Source organism: Armigeres subalbatus, chromosome 2, assembly GCF_024139115.2.
Source record: "Armigeres subalbatus isolate Guangzhou_Male chromosome 2, GZ_Asu_2, whole genome shotgun sequence".
In the NCBI taxonomy this organism is placed as follows: domain Eukaryota; kingdom Metazoa; phylum Arthropoda; class Insecta; order Diptera; family Culicidae; genus Armigeres; species Armigeres subalbatus.
This window is the reverse complement of record NC_085140.1, coordinates 31,674,695-31,694,647: the sequence shown is the minus strand read 5'-3', so window position 1 is coordinate 31,694,647 and position 19,953 is coordinate 31,674,695. Positions and strand designations below refer to the sequence as shown.

The 19,953-nt window shown below is 40.1% G+C and overlaps 1 protein-coding gene across 19 annotated transcripts in view; it reads left to right on the top strand.

The window, feature by feature from the left end:
- LOC134218429 (collagen alpha-1(XVIII) chain) overlaps positions 1–19,953 on the top strand; it is an 865,092-nt gene that overhangs the window by 641,881 nt on the left and 203,258 nt on the right. The window lies entirely within an intron of this gene.

The window sequence follows — 19,953 nt, the reverse complement described above, 5'->3', positions numbered from 1 at the left end:
GGCTGAATTTTTTCCTTTCATATGCCAATGCCCTCAATCATCTCGCGAGCACTTCTCGGCGCGTCGGCAGCTTTGGCGCTCTCGGAGGAAAATCTTCAGCATTTCCATTCGAATAACATTCGCCCGCTTCTTGGAATCGAACGTGAGCAGCTGGAGCCTATATTGGCAGGGTATGAATATTGATTTCCATTTCAATTCAACATTGGGAAATTTCTGCTTCTGCCGCTGTTGCTGCCACCGGGTCACGATGTGATTTTTGCTTTATATGGATGGTCAAATTACTCAGATATTTTGAAATTATGTTTGGGAACAGTACACAACATTGTTTGGTGCCTCTCTGTATGTAAGCTTTTTTTGTGGAAAGAAGAAATTTTATTATTGATATCAACAAATATTGGCCAAACGCATTCTCAAAGTTTTTTGACTCCATAGATGAATCAGCACGTGCCCTCTTCGGGTGAGTGTTCTTGAGATTTTCCCACTCATGCAATAAGGTAGGTAGCGTGCAAGTGTAGTAGACAGGCGCGAGGTGACGGGAAAAGTTCCTAGCGGCGGAACCAGGGAAGAGATTCCCGGCCGAAATCCACTCAAACCATCGCATTTTGTTTCCATTACGCGCTCGGCTGAGTCGAAAACGGGGCACGCAGACGAACTATACAATAAATCCATTTCACCACACTATTGGCATACCTTCATGAATGTATTTCGGAAAATGGAAGATTCTGGAAGAAGCGTGGGTATTGGATTGAGATGTTTGAAATCCCAATGTAGCGAGTTAAAAAGCTTTCGCTTGAGAGCATGATATGTTTGCACAAATTATGTTTGTTCGTTTGGCAGTCAGCTCAATTCCGCATGTATAGATACCAATCCGCGGTAGGAAGCTTCTTACTGTTGGCCTCTTGGTAAATTCTTTGTGTCAAACAACCTTCAGCAGAAATAATACAAATTTTGATTTTGTACGAGACACTGAAGACTTTTCGAGGTTAAAATTCATTGCAAAAAATTCATAATCAGTTTTTGAAACGAAACATTGAAAATGGCTCATTGAACGCCAATCAAAAACCTTTCCACCCCGGCCAGTTTTTTGGCTACGCCACAGTAGTACGGGTACAGTTCATTTATAGTTTATAAATCAACTAGTTTCAATGATATGGAAATGCTAATATCATCTTCCAAACTTGGACGTACATGTTCATGATAGAATTCATTAATTCATTAATAGAATTTAACTTCACGTAGAAGTAACGCACACGAAATCATTAATTTAGTGTAACTAGTTTCAATTTTATTAAAAGTAGAAATATTTGAGGAAGCCAAATTCGCATGCAGTTTTTAAAAAACATTCGTCGATTTTTTTTATTTAGATTACAGTAATTGGCAAGCGATGTAATCTGGTACGTGGCAGCAATGCTTCATTTCGAATTATGAACAGGTATGGCTGACACACTCTCCCCGCCCTTTTGGTGATTTTCTTCAGCTTCGTAAAGCAATTGTCAAATCTTCTCCAAGTTGTGTAGGGGAGAGCGTTCCCAAACCGACCGTCGTCGGTCGCAAACCGACCCCCCAGTCTATAGGCTCCCCCAAACCTAAGCGATTTCATCGCCGCGACGGCGACAACTAGTCGCCGCGATTCCATCGTTGGGTCGCTGCAGGCAATGTTCTATATACGCTTCCATACCAACGGCGACAGCTTCGCTGTCGCCAAGTGATAGAATCGCGTCGCGATTGACGCGACGCGTGTGTTTGGGGGAACCTTATCTCATAGATGACGCTTTCGATGAATATGCCTGTATTGTCAGTAGAACACTGCCGTAGCACTACTAATTTGGACGTAGACAGCCATCTTCCAAGGTTGCGTTTTTCGGAGTTTTCAAGCCATATTGTGTTTGAATTGATTTTTTGCCTGCAGGAGATATCGGTAAAATATTTTTAGCGTGTATTGAAAAATTGAACGATAAGTTATCCTTATTGCTTATGGTCTATGTTGCACGTACTTAAATTAGGTCGTATGATGTGGTATTGTTGAACGGCGCGTCATTTTGAGAAAAAAATCGGGGTGGTCCGAAACCGACTGGCAAGCAGTAGTCCGAAACCAACCCCCCACTTCATTGCACTCTGCTGATTTGAAAGGGAGAAAAAGAGTGGACTAAATTCTAAATGATTTCGTGATATGTTAGGGAACACCTACAAATTACGTAACGTTTAGAGGGGGAGGGGGTTGCCTGATGTGTGATATCCCATACAAAATTTTCAGATGTTTTATACAAAAAGTGTGACATAGAAGGGATGGGGTGTTGAAAATGACCGATTTTTGCGTAACGTAGTTTATGGATTTTCCCTTATTTGCCGAGATGGGACAAAACGGGGAAAGAAAATTTTTATCTAGCTAGGGTAAGAAGGTATAATATGCACCCCCATTGTATTGAAAACTAGAAATATAGGTCAGTTATGGACTATAGGAAGGGGATCGGTTTCGGAACATGGGGGGTCGGTTTCGGACAACCATTTTTGAGAATGCTGAAAACGGATACTTTCACTTTACCCACTTTACCCTCTGTATCTCCTAACTTTCCACATCTCCACCCGCAATAAAGCCCCAGAAATACAGAATAATGTTCCCGCTACAATATAGACTACGAAACTTGGCCAATAAATCATTTTTCGCAATTTCATGGCCTCTGCCATTTAGGGGGTTGGTTTGGGAACATTCTCCCCTATGCCAAACAACTCGACTGAAATGTATTTCTATATAAGAGAAAATTTATATAACCTTACAAATTGTTCTGTTGTTCTGTTGTCTAAAAACTACATCGACGCCGAGCCACATGGACTTTACCCGAAGCGATCAGTCTCAACAAATTTGATGCAGCTCACCTTTAACAGACTGATGCTGCGTATATGGACCTAAGTGCGGCATTCGATTCAGTGGACCATAAAAACCTTCTATCTAAATTGAAGAAGCTTGGCGTTTCATCAAGTTTTGTACATTGGTTCCGATCCTACCTGATGAGCCGCTCGGTACGAGTTAAGATAGGCTCGTCGAAATCGGAAACATTCTGCAACAAGTCGGGAGCTCCGAAGGCAGTAATCTAGGACCTCTGCTTTTCTCGATTTTTGTAAACAATATCTCGTTGTTGCTACATACCGGTTGCCGCTTGTTTTACGCAGATGACACGAAAATATACAAAGTAATAAAATGTGCCACGGACTGCTTGGAGCTTCAACATATGGTGCGTACCTTCGCCGATTGGTGTTCGCGTAATTTGCTGTGCCTAAGTGTCGAAAAATGCAACATCATTTCGTACCACCGTAAGAACATACCGATCATCTTCGATTACAACCTCTCCGGACGTACATAGTCTCACCCGAGTGCAGCACCTAAAGGATCTTGGCGTTACTCTGGACAGTGGACTTACCTTTCGAGTTCACTACAATGATATAATCGCCAAAGCTAATCGACAACTGGGCTTCATGTTTAAAATTGCTGACGAGTTTCGTGATCTATTTTGTCTCAGAGCTCTCTACTGTTCGCTGGTACGATCAATTCTGGAGTCGAATACTGTGATATGGATCCCATTCATGCCAGTTGGATCGCCCAAATAGAAACTATTCAAAAAAGGTTCGTGAGATATGTGGTCGGGGTTCAGCCAAACCGCACCAAGCGGCTTTTCGACTGACTTGTGATATTTTGTTCGTAAAAGGACAACTGAAATAGTTTCATATCAATTTGAACGTACATTTGCATTAGGATATCCTTAGTTATAGGGTTGAGGGATATCCAATACGATTTACGATCAATTAAATCTGCTAAGCGAAAGTTTGAGCAGAAAAATCGGTAATTTTTTGTTGGCGCTTGGTGCGTTTTGGCTGAACCCCGACCATGTGCACTTCGGTTCCTCGGATGCCGCGACCCAATGAACCTGCCACCGTACGCGGAACGTTGTCGTCTTCTGCAAATAGAACCTCTCGAGGTTAGGCGGTCAATTGCTCAGGCCACTTTTGCTGGGAATTTACTAACAGGAGATATCGACTGCCCGGCTCTGCTAGCTCAGCTGAATTTGTACGCTCCTCGGAGGGCACTCCGTCGACGCAATTTTTTGTACATGAACCCACGAAGCACAGACTATGCTCTGTACGAGCCAATTCGTTCAATTATCAAAAAAATCTTCATACAATAAGCAAAATTTCAGTTCTATAAAATTATCGATTTCATTCGCGGTTTATGATCCATTTATTAGAACTAAATGTACCTAATATGACGAGCATTAACCCACTAAAATTACAAAACAGATTTCAAGGTGTGCACAGCTAATGACATTTCATTATTATTTAGGTTTTTGACATTTTGTCATTTCTGCTTGTGCTTATTGTGTAAAGAGTCTATCCTCGCAACACCCCACCATGAGATTAAAATGGTCAGTTTTAGCTGATACAGGCTCTCCTACTTGTCCCTCGCGGCAGGCCAATGTCAAAAGCAAATTAGCGTTATTCGTTCCTATCAATATACGCGGGATTGCGTCATGATAGCTTTGGACTGGTAATCTTCGAAAGTGTGAATATTTAGTAATAATTTCGTAAAATCCACACTTTGGCGAGGAAGGTCAAGATTTTTCATGGTTCGTACATCTGACATATTATACTTCCGCCCGCCATTTATGCTAGAAATACCCAATTCGACTCGTTGCGATGTATCTTCTTTCCTAGTCACGTTTCCAGTCCATTGTAAACACAAAGGTATAATCGTACCATTAAGACCTAGTTCGTCAGCTAATTCTTGCTCCAACGTATGATTCGATCCATCGTCTAGGAAGGCATAGGTTGAAATAGATTTGCCATCTCCATATAATGTTACTGGCAGTATCTTAAACAATGATGATCGTGGCGATGATGCGATTGAAACTAACGCCTGATCATGGCGATGGTGCGTAGAAATTAACGCTGGCTCTGATTCATAATCCGCCAACATGGCATAGTCTGAATGCAACATCCTGTGGTGCATTTCCGTACATCCGTTAAACCCGCAAGGCTGTTTCGTTCGACAGGGCCATTTCCCATGACTTAGCAAACACCGTTTGCACAACTGTTGTTGGTCTACTAGTGCCCATTTGTCTGCTACGGCTGAACTCTTAAATTGCTAACAATCACGTAGTTTATGTCCAATCCGATTACATAGTGAGCGAAGGTTGGCGTCTACATAAGGAAAGCTTGTTACGTCCGATACAGTTGAATCTTCAGAGTAGTGAGTCTTTATAGAACTTGGTTTATCCTTCCTTCTGGAGTGTGCATCTTATGGATGACAGGCAGAGCGAATTGTGGACACATAGTTGCTAAACGCCTTCAATGACACATCTCCGTCAGCCTCATGTTTGGAGGAAGCTTATACACCTTTGGAGTTGGTGTATAAGCTTTAGATTACACAGATATGCTTGTAGACCTGCAGCTTCACTAATTCACTGAATACACCATTCAGAGTTGTGGCCCGCTGTTTAACTTCTGCCCCCGGACTTGTCGAATTCCTCATTCAACCAACCTTTCTCTGCCACCGAGCTTTCATTCGCCAGATGAAATAGGGTATCCGATGATCAAAAACCTTCCCCTTCCCGCTAAGGCCTTCCCAGTCAACACTTTACCTTTGGCTTTGGCTTACAGCAGCATCCTGATCAGGAATGCATAACAAAATTATAACTCAATTCTAACAATGGTTGTTATTTAAAACAACGTGTATAAAAATTCTTCTACTTCTTCTAACCGGCATTACATCCCCCACTGGGCCATTGCCGCTCACAGCTTAGATTTCAGCACTTCCACAGTTATTAACCGTGAGGTTTCTAAGCCAAGTTACCATTTTCCCAAACCGAAAATTGCCTAGACCTGTACCAGGAATCGAACCCAGCCTCCCTCAGCAGGGTCTTGCTTTATATTTATTAGGCCGATACAAATATTTAAAATCCTTTCCCCCCCCCTCGGATTGTTTTGCCAAAAAATAATATTATGAGGGGGCAACGAAATAAAATTCGGATAATTTTGAGGATTTTCAAAAATTCTTTAACAAATCCGAGGAGTTTTTTGATTTTTTTCATTTTAATATTTATTTTTTATTATCCCCCCTTGACCTTTCGCAGACCAGTAGGACAAAAAGTTAATTAAATATTTGTAACGGCCTTATATGATTCGATAAAAAACGATATTCGAAGTGAATGGTGAACAGCGAGAACTGAGAAGTGAGAAATGATTACAGAGTAGTGAGAAGTGAGTACCAAGAAGTAGAAGGAAGTACATATTGAGTAGTGAGATGTGTGCAGTAACATGTGAGTAGGGGAAAGTGAGAAATGAGAAGTGGGAAGAAAGTGGTGAAGAAGGAAAGATGATAATTATGAAGTGAGAAGTGAGATGTTGAGTAGTAAGAAGTGAAACAAAAAAAAACAAAAAAAAAAGAAAGAGAAAGAATCTCGTTTCTCACTTTTTGTTCCTCGGTCCTCACTTCTCACTTTTTACTACTCCTTACTCACAACTTACTTCTCCCTCCTCATGTCACACTTTTCAATTCTCACCTCCCTTTTCCCCCTACTCACCTCTCACTTCACACAATTCATTTCTCACTTCTTCATTCTCATTTTTCACTTCTCACTTTTCACTTCTTATATCTCACTTGGGGTCTCCAGTTCCTTGAGTTCGATTCTCGGTCCGATCTGGGATATTTTCGGATTGGAAACACTCTCCACTCCCTGGGCATTGTACTTGCCATAAAAGATACACACTCACGCAATGGTGGGCATAGAAAAGCCACCGACGAACCGACGTGTCACTGGCGCTCTCTGATTGTCTCACACTTTTTAACGGCCATTCGCTTTAGAGGGCGATCGCTCCTGTCAAATGAGCTAAGACACAACTCCGCTGCAATGTTAATACACGTAGGTTGGTGGCAGAGATATGAAAACTTCGCGAGCCATTATGGGGGTGGCGGTAGCGTTCGATGATTTTTCATCATGGCGTCGTGGGCAGCAAATTTGAATTATTTTCCATTGGGTGACACGTCGGTTCGTCGGTGGAAAAGCTTTAGATTTATAACTGAGGAAATGCTAATCTTCTTCTTCTTCTAGCTGGCATTACATCCCTACACTGGGACAGAGCCGCCTCGCAGCTTAGTGTTCATTAAGCACTTCCACAGTTATTAACTGCGAGGTTTCTAAGCCAGATTACCATTTTGCATTCGTATATCATGAGGCTAACACGATGATACTTTTATGCCCAGGGAAGTCGAGACAATTTCCAATCCGAAAATTGCCTGGACCGGCACCGGGAGTCGAGCCCGGCCACCTTCAGCGTGGTCTAGCTTTGTGGCCGCGCGTCTTACCGCACGGCTAAGGAGGGCCCCTAAGGAGGAAATGCTAATAGAATACTAAATTGAATAGCAGGCCGAGTTCCAGTTGGAATGTAAAGCCATTGAAGAAGAAGAAGATATCTCTTTTTTGACTTCTCAATTCTCACTTATCACATTCCATTTCTACCTTCTAACTTTCACTTCTCACTTTTCCCTTCCTACTTTTCACTTCTCACTACACGCTTCAATCTTCTCACTTCTCACCTCTCATTTCTCACTTACCATTACTCACTTCTCACTTCTTACTTCTCACTTTTAACTTTTCACTTCTCAATATTCATTTACATATCACTTCGCACATCTCACTTCGCACTTCTCATTTTTTACTTTTCACTTCTCACTTATAACGTTTTGTATCTCACTTCTGACTTCTCATTTCTCACTTATGGCATTCCTTTTCTAACTTCTAATTTTTCATATCTCACTTCTAGCTTCTACCTTTCCCTTCTTACTTTTCACTTCTCACTACTTGCTTTGAACTTCTCACTTGCCACTACTCGCTTCTCACTTCTTACTTCTCACTTCTCATTTCAAATTTCTTACTTCTCACTTCTCACTTATAACATCGTATATCTTACATCGTACTTCGATAAAAAAACACATAAAGAAAGTTAAAAAAAAACTTCGTACTTCTCCTGTCTCACTTATTACAATTCATTTCTTACTTCTAACTTTTCACTTCTCCCTACATTATCACTACTCACTTCGCACTTCGAAATTATCACTTCTTATTTAGTGTTTTTTACTTCCCACTACTCACTTCTAACTTCTCATTTCTCACTTCCCTCATCTCACTTAAAATTTCTCACTTCTCACTTTTCACTTCTCAGTTGTCATACCCACTTCTTACTTCTAATTTCTCCCTGCTCATTTCTCACTTCTCCCTTATCACTTTTAACTTCTAACTTCTAACTACTACATATCATGCATGTCCTGTTTCTGGCAACATCGAGTTAGGGGGATGAAAATGCATTGGAAAATTGCTTCGACTTAGAGAATATCGAGTAAGGGAGATATCGACTTACGGAAGGACCGCAATATGCTAGATTCAAGGGACTTTGAGTTTCATCGAGTTAGGGAAAATATCGAGCTGTAGAACATCGAGTTAGGGAGAGTTCACTGTATACCACTTTATTCTGTACGTCAAACAAGACCGAAAATGTCGAGAGAGTATCCGTAGTAGAGAAGGTTGCTAAAGCTGGAAGGGGGGGAAGGGTCGTTTGGCCGAATGCCACTAGGCCGAACAAAACATTAGGTCGAAACCCATCTTGCCGAAAATCATTTGGCCGAAAGGGTCATTTGGAAAGTGTCATTTGGCCGAAAAGGTCATGCGACCGAAAGGGTCGAAAACGTCATTAGGCTGAAATGGTAATTCGGCCGAAAGCACTCAAAATAATTGTCACTTTAATTCCATGAGCATGAGCAGGATAACCGTACAATTCGTAGTTGCTACTCCGTGATTGACTAGAACTTGCGAAATTGCACAGGGAACCAATTGAATGGAGCTTGGGTTTAGCTATCATTCTCAATATGCAAATTTCGGAAATTCAATGCATTTTACTAAGTCAATTACGGCGCCGGCCACGTCCTTACGGTCATCAAGGGAAGGAAGGATTATTAGTTCAACTCTCGTTGCTACTAGAGACCGAGTATACCGAGTATACCTCTGCATCTCCACGATAGTCTTAGAATAGGATATTGTGTTAGTATGAAGGGATATATTATCTGGATTCACTTTGGTAAGTGATGCGATCTATGGGATAGGAATATCTGAATGAGAATTAGAAGTACTAGAGTAATGAGAAAGTATTAAAGTGAATTCTAATGGGATTCATTTTTACAATTAGAATTTGAATGCTATATGATTCTAATACCACGCACACGTCTACCACACCATCGCTACCCGCACATCAACCTCACACATTCTTACTTGTATGAGGCCTGCACGAGCATAGCGACCGTATATAGCATTCGTATGCGGGTACAAATGAATACCAATCTATTTTTACATTTTATTTACTGCTACTAAGTAACAGGCAGCTTTTTATAACAATTCTATATTTAGAATCATACTTGCTAGCAATGAGAATTTGATTTTGCAAAGAGATTGAGTTATATGATTAATGAAATTATCTAATAGGAAATTGGAAAGGGCCAGGGATCAAACCCTTAATCTCCTGCTTATGAGGCAGAAGCAGTGACACAAGGCCACCAAGCACCCTGCTACAAAATAATTGTCACTTTAATTCCTCTATAAAAAGTCAAGTAGACTTTATAAATCGAAACTTTCATCGGCCTTACTGGAATCAAATAAAACTTACTCAAATCACAAATGCATCTTAATAAGAAATGTAGTGAAATTCATTAGAAAACATAGAAAATGATATCTATATACTCTTCTAGTGAATTCTACTCAAAATGTTTGTATGAAAAATATATGAGTGGGGTTCTCAGAGCGAAATGTATGTTTATAAACAATCGCTAAAGCATTATGAAAACGGTTTGCGAAGCAAAATGTTTGAGTATGAAATAGTTTTGTACTCCCATTTTTGCTTAATTTTTAATTTTATTAATTTTTAAAATTACTTAAAATTTAAGTACATGGCCAAACAAAAATTCACTTAAATTTTATTTTATTTTCTAGTGAATTGAGAATAATGAGTGCCATCACTAATAAATCATTTAACTTTTACACACGAAACTACATGGAAAATATCTGCACATGTTTTCAAGTAGCTTCTAAGTGAATATTATTTTGAGTGAGGATCATTTGGCCGAATGGGTCATTAGGCGGTTCTATCACAAACGCCCGAATGACACTCGCCCGAACGCCCGAAAAGACCGTTCGCCCGAATGGATCATTCGCGCGGCCTGCAGATTATTTCCCCAGGGCACAATCCGGCGGAAAACTTTCCCGAGGTGTAAAGCCCCATTTAACATTGATTATAAATAAAATCTACTCATAACTGTCTTGTAATCCACTCACATAGCAAAAAAGTCAGTTTCAATCGCTCAGCATTGTTGAGAGAAGCAGATATTAAAATAAGTTTTATGTATGCTGGTCACTTATACCGGTCCGCAAACATCCTGAAATGAATCAAAACCTGACGGAATAATTAGAGCTGTAGCAAAAAATAACGTTGCAAGGGTATTTATTTAAACCAATCGTCAAAAATAAGAGGCGCAAATAGGAATTCACTCTTCTTTTCTTTCTTTCTTTCATTGTTCTTTCTAAATGTATTGAAGACATGATTTCTTCCCTAAGTATTAAGGTTCAAGCAAAATTCGTTTTAAGGATAAGTTAAAACGAGCCACGTCGTATAATGTAACGCCGGTGACGACATGATGAACTCTTAAAAGTGGCCGTACACATATTACGTAAGCACTTATGGAGGGAGGAGGGGTCTTTCATTTTCTTACACACCTTATAAATAAAAAAAATCATTTGTATGAAAAAAATCTTACATGGGTGGTGGGGGGATCGAAAAATCCAGAAAAATTGCTTACGTAATATGTGTACGACCCCCAACCATCAGAATATGACGATAAATATGTGCATATCGACAGATGTTATCATGTTATCATACAACATTGGACGCAGAACCTTTCTTGCACATGGTAATGATGGGACGATCTTTCTATTTCCTTCAACACATCATTTGGATAATTAACGGAACATTCTCAAAACTGCTCCACAACAATTTGCTCAAGTGTCCACAATTCACGGAACTGTAGGCGAAGGCCAACACCGTCGATTCGTTCCCTTGGTATTAATGCTAAAACACAGGAACATATGATACAGCCTGTTGTTCATTCTTGGAACGAATGTTATCAGTATACGTTAGACCCAGAGTATATACTATTGGATTTTAAGATGGCTGAGATTAATGCTGGGGGACGTGTCTTCCCAAATTCAAGTTTCAAGGATGTTTCTTTCTCCTCAACCAAAATTTTGTTTTTTTAAAACATCAGCGATTGGGATTACAATCGGCATACGGGAAGGATTACAGACTTCAACTTGCCTACAAAAAGTTTGTTGCCTTAGCACTTTTTTCATGTTAAGATATAACAAAGGCATTACCCTACACAGTATTCCTCGAGCTTCCAATAACATTTTAGGGTGGCACAATAAGTGGAATACGCTTTTGAAACGAGGAAGTCCTCCATTTTACAGACGTCTCACTTCTCACTCCTCATTTATCACTTCTCGCTGTAAAAAGAGAGAAGCACGAAGTGAGTAGTAAGACGTCTCACTACTCACTTCGCGCTCCTCATTTCAGTGAGAAATGAGGAATAAGAATTGAGACGTCTCTCTTCTACTCATAATTTCAAAATTTTCAAATGTCCTTTTTGGCCAAATTCCTATTCGGCCAAATGACCCTTTCGGTTTAATGACCATTTCGGTCAAGCGACCCTTTTGGCCAAATTACCCTTTCGGCCAAATGACCCTTTCGTCCTAATGACCATTTCGACTAAACGACCCTTTCGGCCAAATCACCCTTTCGGCCAAATGACTCTTTCTGAACCAATGACCCTTTCGGCCTAATGACCCTTTCGGCCAAACGACCCTTTCGGCCAAACGACCCTTTCAGCCTAATGACCCTTTCGGCCAAATGACTTTCGGACTAATGGTCTGTTCGGCCAAATGGTGTATTCGGCCAAACAACTTTCAGCCTAATGGCATTCGGCCAAATGGCTTTCGGCTGAATAAGTTGCGTACAAAAGACCCTTCCCCACTGGACGGATACGATGGGCAGGACATGTTACATGAATGCCGGACAGCAACCCTGTGTTCGCGCAATCGAGGATAGAGAGCTGTTGCTACATTGATAATTCAGTGTTATCTGTTTAGATAGGTTTAGATGTAAGCTAAATAAATTAAATGAAGCCGAGCCTTCTTCTTAGGCGTAGTTTACGTTAAAAATGACAGAAATGAAAAGCAGCACACACGCTCTACAGCAGTTATGAGCGGAACGTTCGTGTCCGAACAAGCATTTTTGTACAACATCAAAGTTCAATAACCTTTTGAACAGACAGGAAAAATTGTAGAGAAATGAGGTTAAACGTATTCTCTCATTCTAATTTTTCTATAAAAAAAATCTTCTGAACAGCTGTCAAGAATTCTTCATGTTTCTATTCAAAGTTGATGCCTGATGCAAATGGACAAAATGCACCACACGGTCTGCATTCAAACACGTATCTACTGCAAAGCTACCGAGCTTTTGGAAAAGTGCGTCTCTTAGAAGACTGCGCTTGACGCGACATCATTCAGCCAGGAGAAAATTAAAATAATCATATGCAAAAACGGACTATGTCAGCAGCATGTGTAACGCCGAGGTGTGTGATAGAAATGAACTATGACGGTGCCGGGCTGGTGTGGCGCGGGAATGATGCCAGCACGTCAAGAGCGTAATTAAAAAGTTTAATTAAAAACTTTGTTTTGCGAGTTGCGCATGCTGTCCTCTGTATTTCCACCCCGACGATGGCAACGACGACGACCCGGGCACAAGATGAATGGTTGAGTGGTTTATCATGGTGAGGGCGAGAAAAAAAAAGTTCTTGAATAAACGTGAGCGTAGCTGGCAGTCCGGTCATAAACAAGTGGTCAGATTTAAGAGGGGGAGTCAGTAATAGAGGCAACTCCTTATCGGATAACGATTGAAATATTTCTACATATTTTCTTCACTTCGCGTATACTAGGTAGGTATACGTAAAGGCTATAGGATCACTCCAAAACCGAACTTTAGACAGACACGGGCATTAACGACAATATCCACTGACAATTATTTTCCTTATCATTTTCCGTTCCACTTGCTACGCCAATGACGAATGCAATATCCAATGATGGGGCGAATTCTACTTACTCCGTCGTCAATCAGGCATTCACTCACTCAAAAGCCGACGCTTCGGTTGCACTTTTAAAACTTAAAAGCTGAAACAAATCGACCATATTCCTGCTACACGTACACATAGCAGGGGTGGCAAAAAGCGCTTCTATTTTAGTTTTGTCAGTCGTTGATGATCATTTTCTGTGCACATGCCACGATAAATCAGTTGAGGTAATCCCCAATCCACTCCACCGTGTAGTTCATTCGAATGTGGCGCCGGGAAGAGGATTTTCCGAACTCCTAGTTAAATCCCCCGGCGGTTGCGGGTGTGCTTTCGAGAATAATAAAAGACTGATGGAGGGTGGATTCCGACAAGTGAATGTTATTTTCGTAGGTTGGAGCGAAAACAACCGAGCCTGTAGAGATGGTGGCGGAAAATTGCGAAACAATTCTCCCTCAAGGAGCATCATTTTTCATAAAATTGTTTCTACTCGGAATGGGAAATCTTCATATTAAGTGCGCCAGCCGGTATTGTAATGGGGCCGACGATTCTTTGAAGGAATTTTATGAAGATTCTTTTCTCCACCGGCATTTCATTTCGCAAATGGAACATTGATGCTTTGTAGCTTAGTGTTCATTGCCCTAGCAGCACTTTGGTTTAATGTCCGTCATTCAGGCTATAATTGACTCCACAAAACCCCTTTACAGCCGCCTTGAAACCAACATTAGACTAAGGTTGAACATTTCCACAATTATGAATTCAACTTCTTTGGCTTTTTTGTTATATGTAATAACAAATATTTTGCTGAATTATTTGTTGGAATATTAGTTTTTACTTTTGCCGAGCACACGCCTATGGGGATTTTGCAGAGCTGTAGAAAGACAAATTGAGTGTGATACATCTAATTCACCTTATAAAAACAAATCAAAAAGACTTGTTGAAGCCAAGTGAAGTACAATACAATATTAATTATTTTCATCACTTAACTACACGTCGCCAAGAACGTTGACTTCTGACCGATTCACCTTGCTTGCTGTGCACCCAGCCTTTTTGCCTGTTTAGTCATTGTCGTAAACCTTTTACTGTAGGTTATTGTTTGACATTCTGGCCCAGAGCGGTTGTTCAATTTTCGCGATATGAACGATTGATGATCCTTTCAACTGATGATCAAACTTCTAATTCATTCGACAGGGGGCAAAGCCTAGTTGATCACTATTGAATAGAAAAGCTATAAAGAAAATGGTACATCGAACTACATTAGCGCCAAATATAGTTGGTGTCTTGGCTAAATGCGAGAGAGGCAATATCACTACTCGGTGAATTAAATAGATTTTTTTTGTATTACAGCATCTGCATAAAAAGCTTACAATGATTGTATTAAAACCTAGTAAATGGCTAGTTTTTTATACAAAAATTGTAAAATTCGTTTCGAAGAATTTCCCGAGGAAATTCCGAAGAATTTCCCGAGGTACCCGACTTGGACGTTAATTTACAATGTTATGAAAACTCATATGTGAATATGTACGTTATGTGGAAGATATTGATTTGGAAAATGTATTGGAGGTAACCACTTTCCCTTCGATGGGACCTCCAATACATTACCTCCAATACATTTTCCAAATCAATATTTTCCACATAACGTACATATTCACATATGAGTTTTCATAACATTGTAAATTAACGTCCAAGTCGGGTGGTTTAATCCCCGGAAATAGGCAATTACCTTTGATTGAACTGAACTTGAGTTGCGTGCTCTTGCCTACGCAATGCGGTCGGGTCTGAGCTTGACGACCGACTGGCAAATAGCTTACACAACCTCACTTGATCAGTACCGTTGCTGATGAAGAATGTGTATAGCCGCCAGACATTCTAAATACTCACGCTCCTCTAATGTGGACGTGTACAATACACATGTGGAAGTATTGGCTTGATAAATGGATTGCGAGTGATTTGACTATGCGTCCAATTTGGGAATCTCGAGCTCGTTCAGTAGCCGCTAGGTTGCGAAGGCCGACGGAGGTCCTTCGTAGCTTAGTTGGTTAAAGCACCAGTCTAGCGTACTGTAGGGTCATGAGTTCGAGTCCCATCGAAGGGAAAGTGGTTACCTCCAATACATTTTCCAAATCAATATCTTCCACATAACGTACATATTCACATATGAGTTTTCATAACATTGTAAATTCCCGAGGTAGTTCCGAAGAATTTCCCGAGGAATCTCCGAAGCATTTCCCAAGAAAATCCCGAAGAATTTGCCGAGAAAATCCCGCAGAATTTACCGAAGAAATTCCGAAAAGTTTCTCTAGGAAATTCCGAAGAATTTCCCTAAGAAATTCCGAAGAATTTCCCTAAGAAATTCCGAAGAATTTCCCGAGGAAATTCCGAAGAATTTCCCGAGGAAATTCCGAATAATTTCCCGAGGAAATTCCGAACAATTTCCCGAGGAAATTCCGAACAATTTCCCGAGGAAATTCCGAAGAATTTCCCGAGGAAATTCCGAAGAATTTCCCGAGGAAATCCCGAAAAATTTCCCGAGGAAATTCCGAAGAATTTCCCGAGAAGATTCCGAAGAATTCCCAGAGGAAATTCCGAAGAATTTCCCAAGGAAATTCCGAAAAATTTCACGAGGAAATTACGGAGAATTTCCCGAGGAAATTACGAAGAATTTCCCGAGGAAATTCCGAAGAATTTCCCGAGGAAATTCCGAAGAATTTCCCGAGAAAATCCCGAAAAATTTCCCATGGAAATTCCGAAGAATTTCCCGAGAAGATTCCGAAGAATTTACCGAGGAAATTCCGAAGAATTTCCCTAAGAAATTCGAAAAATTTCGAGGAAATTTTGAAGAGTTTCCGAGTAAATTCCGAAGAATTTACCGAGGAAATTCCGAAGAATTTCCCTAAGAATATCCGAATAATTTCCCTGCGAAATTCCGAATAATTTCCCTAGGAAATTCCGAATAATTTCCCTGGGAAATTCCGAATAATTTCCCTAGGAAATTCCGAAGAATTTCCCTAGGAAATTCCTAAGAATTTCCCGAGGAAATTTCGGAGAAATTCCCGAGGAAATTTCGAAGAATTTCCCGAGAAAATTCCGAAGAATTTCCCGAGGAAATTCCGAAGAATTTCGAGGAAATTCGAAGAATTTCGAGGAAATTCCGAAAAATTTCGCGAAGAAATTCTGAAGAATTTCGAGGAAATTCGAATAATTTCGAGGAAATTCCGAACAATTTCGAGGAAATTCGAACAATTTCGAGGAAATTCGAAGAACTTCCTGAGGAAATTCCGAAGAGTTTCCCGAGGAAATCCCGAAAAATTTCCCTTCGGAAATTCCGAAGAATTTCGAGAAGATTCCGAAGAATTCCCAGAGGAAATTACGAAGAACTTCCCGAGGAAATTACGAAGAATTTCCCGAGGAAATTCCGAAGAATTTCCCGAGGAAATTCCGAAGAATTTCCCAACTAAATTCCGAAGAATTTCCCGAGGAAATCCCGAAAAATTTCCCGAGGAAATTCCGAAGAATTTCCAGAGAAGATTCCGAAGAATTTTCCGAGGAAATTCCGAAGAATTTCCCAAGGAAAATCCGAAAAACTTCAAAAGGAAATTCCGAAAAATTTCCCGAGGAAATTTTGAAGAGTTTCCCGAGAAATTCCGAAGAATTTCCTGAGGAAATTCCGAAGAATTTCTCTAAAAATATCCGAATAATTTCCCTGGGAAATTCCGAATGATTTCCCTATGAAATTCCGAATAATTTCCCTGGGATATTCCGAATAATTTCTTTAGGAAATTCCGAAGAATTTCCCTAGTAAATTCCTAAGAATTTCCCGAGGAAATTTCGGAGAAATTCCCGAAGAAATTTCGAAGAATTTCCCGAGAAAATTCCGAAGAATTTCCCGAGGAAATTCCGAAGAATTTCCCGAGGAAATTCGAAGAATTTCGAGGAAATTCGAAGAATTTCGAGGAAATTCGAAGAATTTCCTGAGGAAATTCCGAAGAATTTCGAGGAAATTCCGAAGAAATTACCGAGCAAATTCGAAGAATTTCCTGAGGAAATTCCGAAGAATTTCCCTAGGAAATTCGAAGAATTTTCGAGGAAATTCCGAAGAATTTCCCGAGGAAATTCCGAAGAATTTCCCAAGGAAATTCCTGAGAATTTCCCAAGAAAATGCCTAAGAACTTTCTGAGGAAATTCCGAAGAATTTCCCAAAGAAATTCCGAAGATTTTCCCTTGGAAATTCCGAAGAATTTCTCGTGGAAGTTCCGAAGAATTTCTCGTGGAAATTCCGAAGAATTTCCCGAGTAAATTCCTTATAATTTCCCGAGTAAATTCCGAATAATTTCGAGGAAATTCCGAAAATTTCGAGAATCTCGAAAAATTTCCCGAGGAAATTTCGAAGGATTCCCAAAGAATTTCCCGAGGAAACTCCGAAGAATTTCCCGAAGTAATTCCGAACAATTTCCTCGGGAGATTCTTAGGAATTTCCTCAGAAAACTCCTAAAAATTTCCTCGGGAAAATTCTTAGGAATTTCCTCGAAATTCTTCGAATTTTCTAGGAAATTCTTCAGGATTTCCTCGAAATTCTTCGAATTTCCTCTGGAAAATCTTCGGAGATTCCTCGAAATTCTTCGAATTTCCTCGGAAATTCTTGGGAATTTCCTCAGCAAGTTCTTCCTCCGGAAATTCTTAGGAATATTCTCTGGAAATTCTTAATAATTTCCTCGGGAAATTCTTCGCAATTTCTTCGGGAAATTCTTCGGAATTTTCTAGGGAAATTCTTCGGGATTTCCTCGGGAAATTCTTCGGAATTTCCTCTGGAAAATCTTCGGAGATTCCTCGGGAAATTCTTCGGAATTTTGTCGGCAAATTCTTTGGAATTTCCTCAGCAAGTTCTTCCTCCGGAAATTCTTAGGAATATTCTCTGGAAATTCTTAATAATTTCCTCGGGAAATTCTTCGCAATTTCTTAGGGAAATTCTTCGGAATTTCCTAGGGAAATTTTTCTGGATTTCCTCGGGAAATTCTTCGGAATTTCCTCGGGAAAATCTTCGGAGATTCCTCGGGAAATTCTTCGGAATTTCCTCGGGAAATTCTGGGAATTTCCTGAGCAAGTTCTTCCTCCGGAAATTCTTAGGAATATTCTCTGGAAATTCTTAATAATTTCCTCGGGAAATTCTTTGCAATTTCCTAGGGAAATTCTTCGGAATTTCCTAGGGAAATTCTTCGGAATTTCCTCGAGAAATTTTCCGGAATTTTCTGGAGAAATTCTTCGGAAATTCCCGAAGAAATTTCGAAGAAATTCCGGAGAAAATTTCATAGTGTTTCCCGAGGAAATTCCGAATTTCCGGAATTTCTTAGGAATTTCCTCAGAAAATTCTTAGGAATTTCCTCGGGAAATTCTTCGGATTCTAAGGATTTTTCTCGGGAATTCTTAGGAATTTCCACGGGAAGCTCTAGGAAATTTTCTCCGGAATTTGTTCGAAATTTCTTCGGGAACTTCCGAATAATTTCCCGAGGAATTCCGAAGAGTTTCCGAGGAAAATTGGAAGAATGCCCCGAGGAAATTCCGAAGAATTTCCCGAGAAAATTCCGAAGAATTTCCCGAGAAAATTCCGAAGAAATTCCGAAGAATTTCCCGAGGGAATTCCCCAGAATTTCCCGAGGAAATTCCTAAAAAAATTCTGTGGAAATTCCTAAGAATTTCCCGAGGAAATTCCGAAGAATATCCGGAGGAAATTCCGAAGATTTTCCCGAGAAAATTCTGAATAATTTCCTGAGGAAATTCCGAGTAAATTCCGAAGAATTTCCCGAAGAATCTCCGAAGAATTTTCTAAGGAAATTCTGAAGAATTTCCCGAGGAAATCCGAAGAATTCCCGAAGAACTTCCCGAACAAATTCCGTAGATTTTCCCGAACAACTTCCGAAGAATTTCCCGAGGAAATTCCAAAGAAGCTCCCGAGGAAATTCCAAAGAAATTCCAAAGAATTTTCAAAGGAAGTTCAAAAGAACTTCCCCTAAATTTCCGGAGGAAATGCCGAAAAATTTCCCGTCGAAATTCCGAAAAATTTTCCAAGCAAACAACAAAAGATCCTCGGGAAATATTCCGAAGAATTTCCCGAAAAAATATCGAAGTATTTCCCAAGGAAAGAAGAAATCCCTATGAACAATTTCTAAAGAATTCCCCGAGCAATTTCCGAAGAATTTCCCGAGCAAATTCCGAAGAATTTCCCGAGGAAATTTTCCGACGAAATTCCGAAGAATTTCTCGTGGAAACTCCATAGAATTTTTCCGACGAAAGAAATTCCAAAATAATTTTCCAAGGAAATTCCGAAGAATTTCTAAAGGAAACTCCAAAGAGTTTAACGAGAAAATTCCAAAGAATTTCCTGTGGAAATTCCGAAAAATTTCCCGAGGAATTTAAAAAAATCCTGAGGATATTCCGAAGAATTTCTGAAGAGTTTCTCTAAAAAATCCGAAGAATTTCCCGAGGAAATTCCGAAGAATCTCCCAAGGAAATTTCGAAGAATTTTCCAAGAAAATTCCGAATAATTTCCCAGGAAATTTCGAGGATTTTCACGACGAAATTCCAAAGAATTTCCCGACGATATTTGGAATAATTTCCGGAGCAAACTAAAAAAAATCCCGAGGAAATACCGAAGATTTTTACTAAGAATTTGAAGAAATTTCGAAGAATTTTCCGACGGAATTCCAAAGAATTTCCCGAGGAGATGCCGAACAAAATGCTGAAGAATT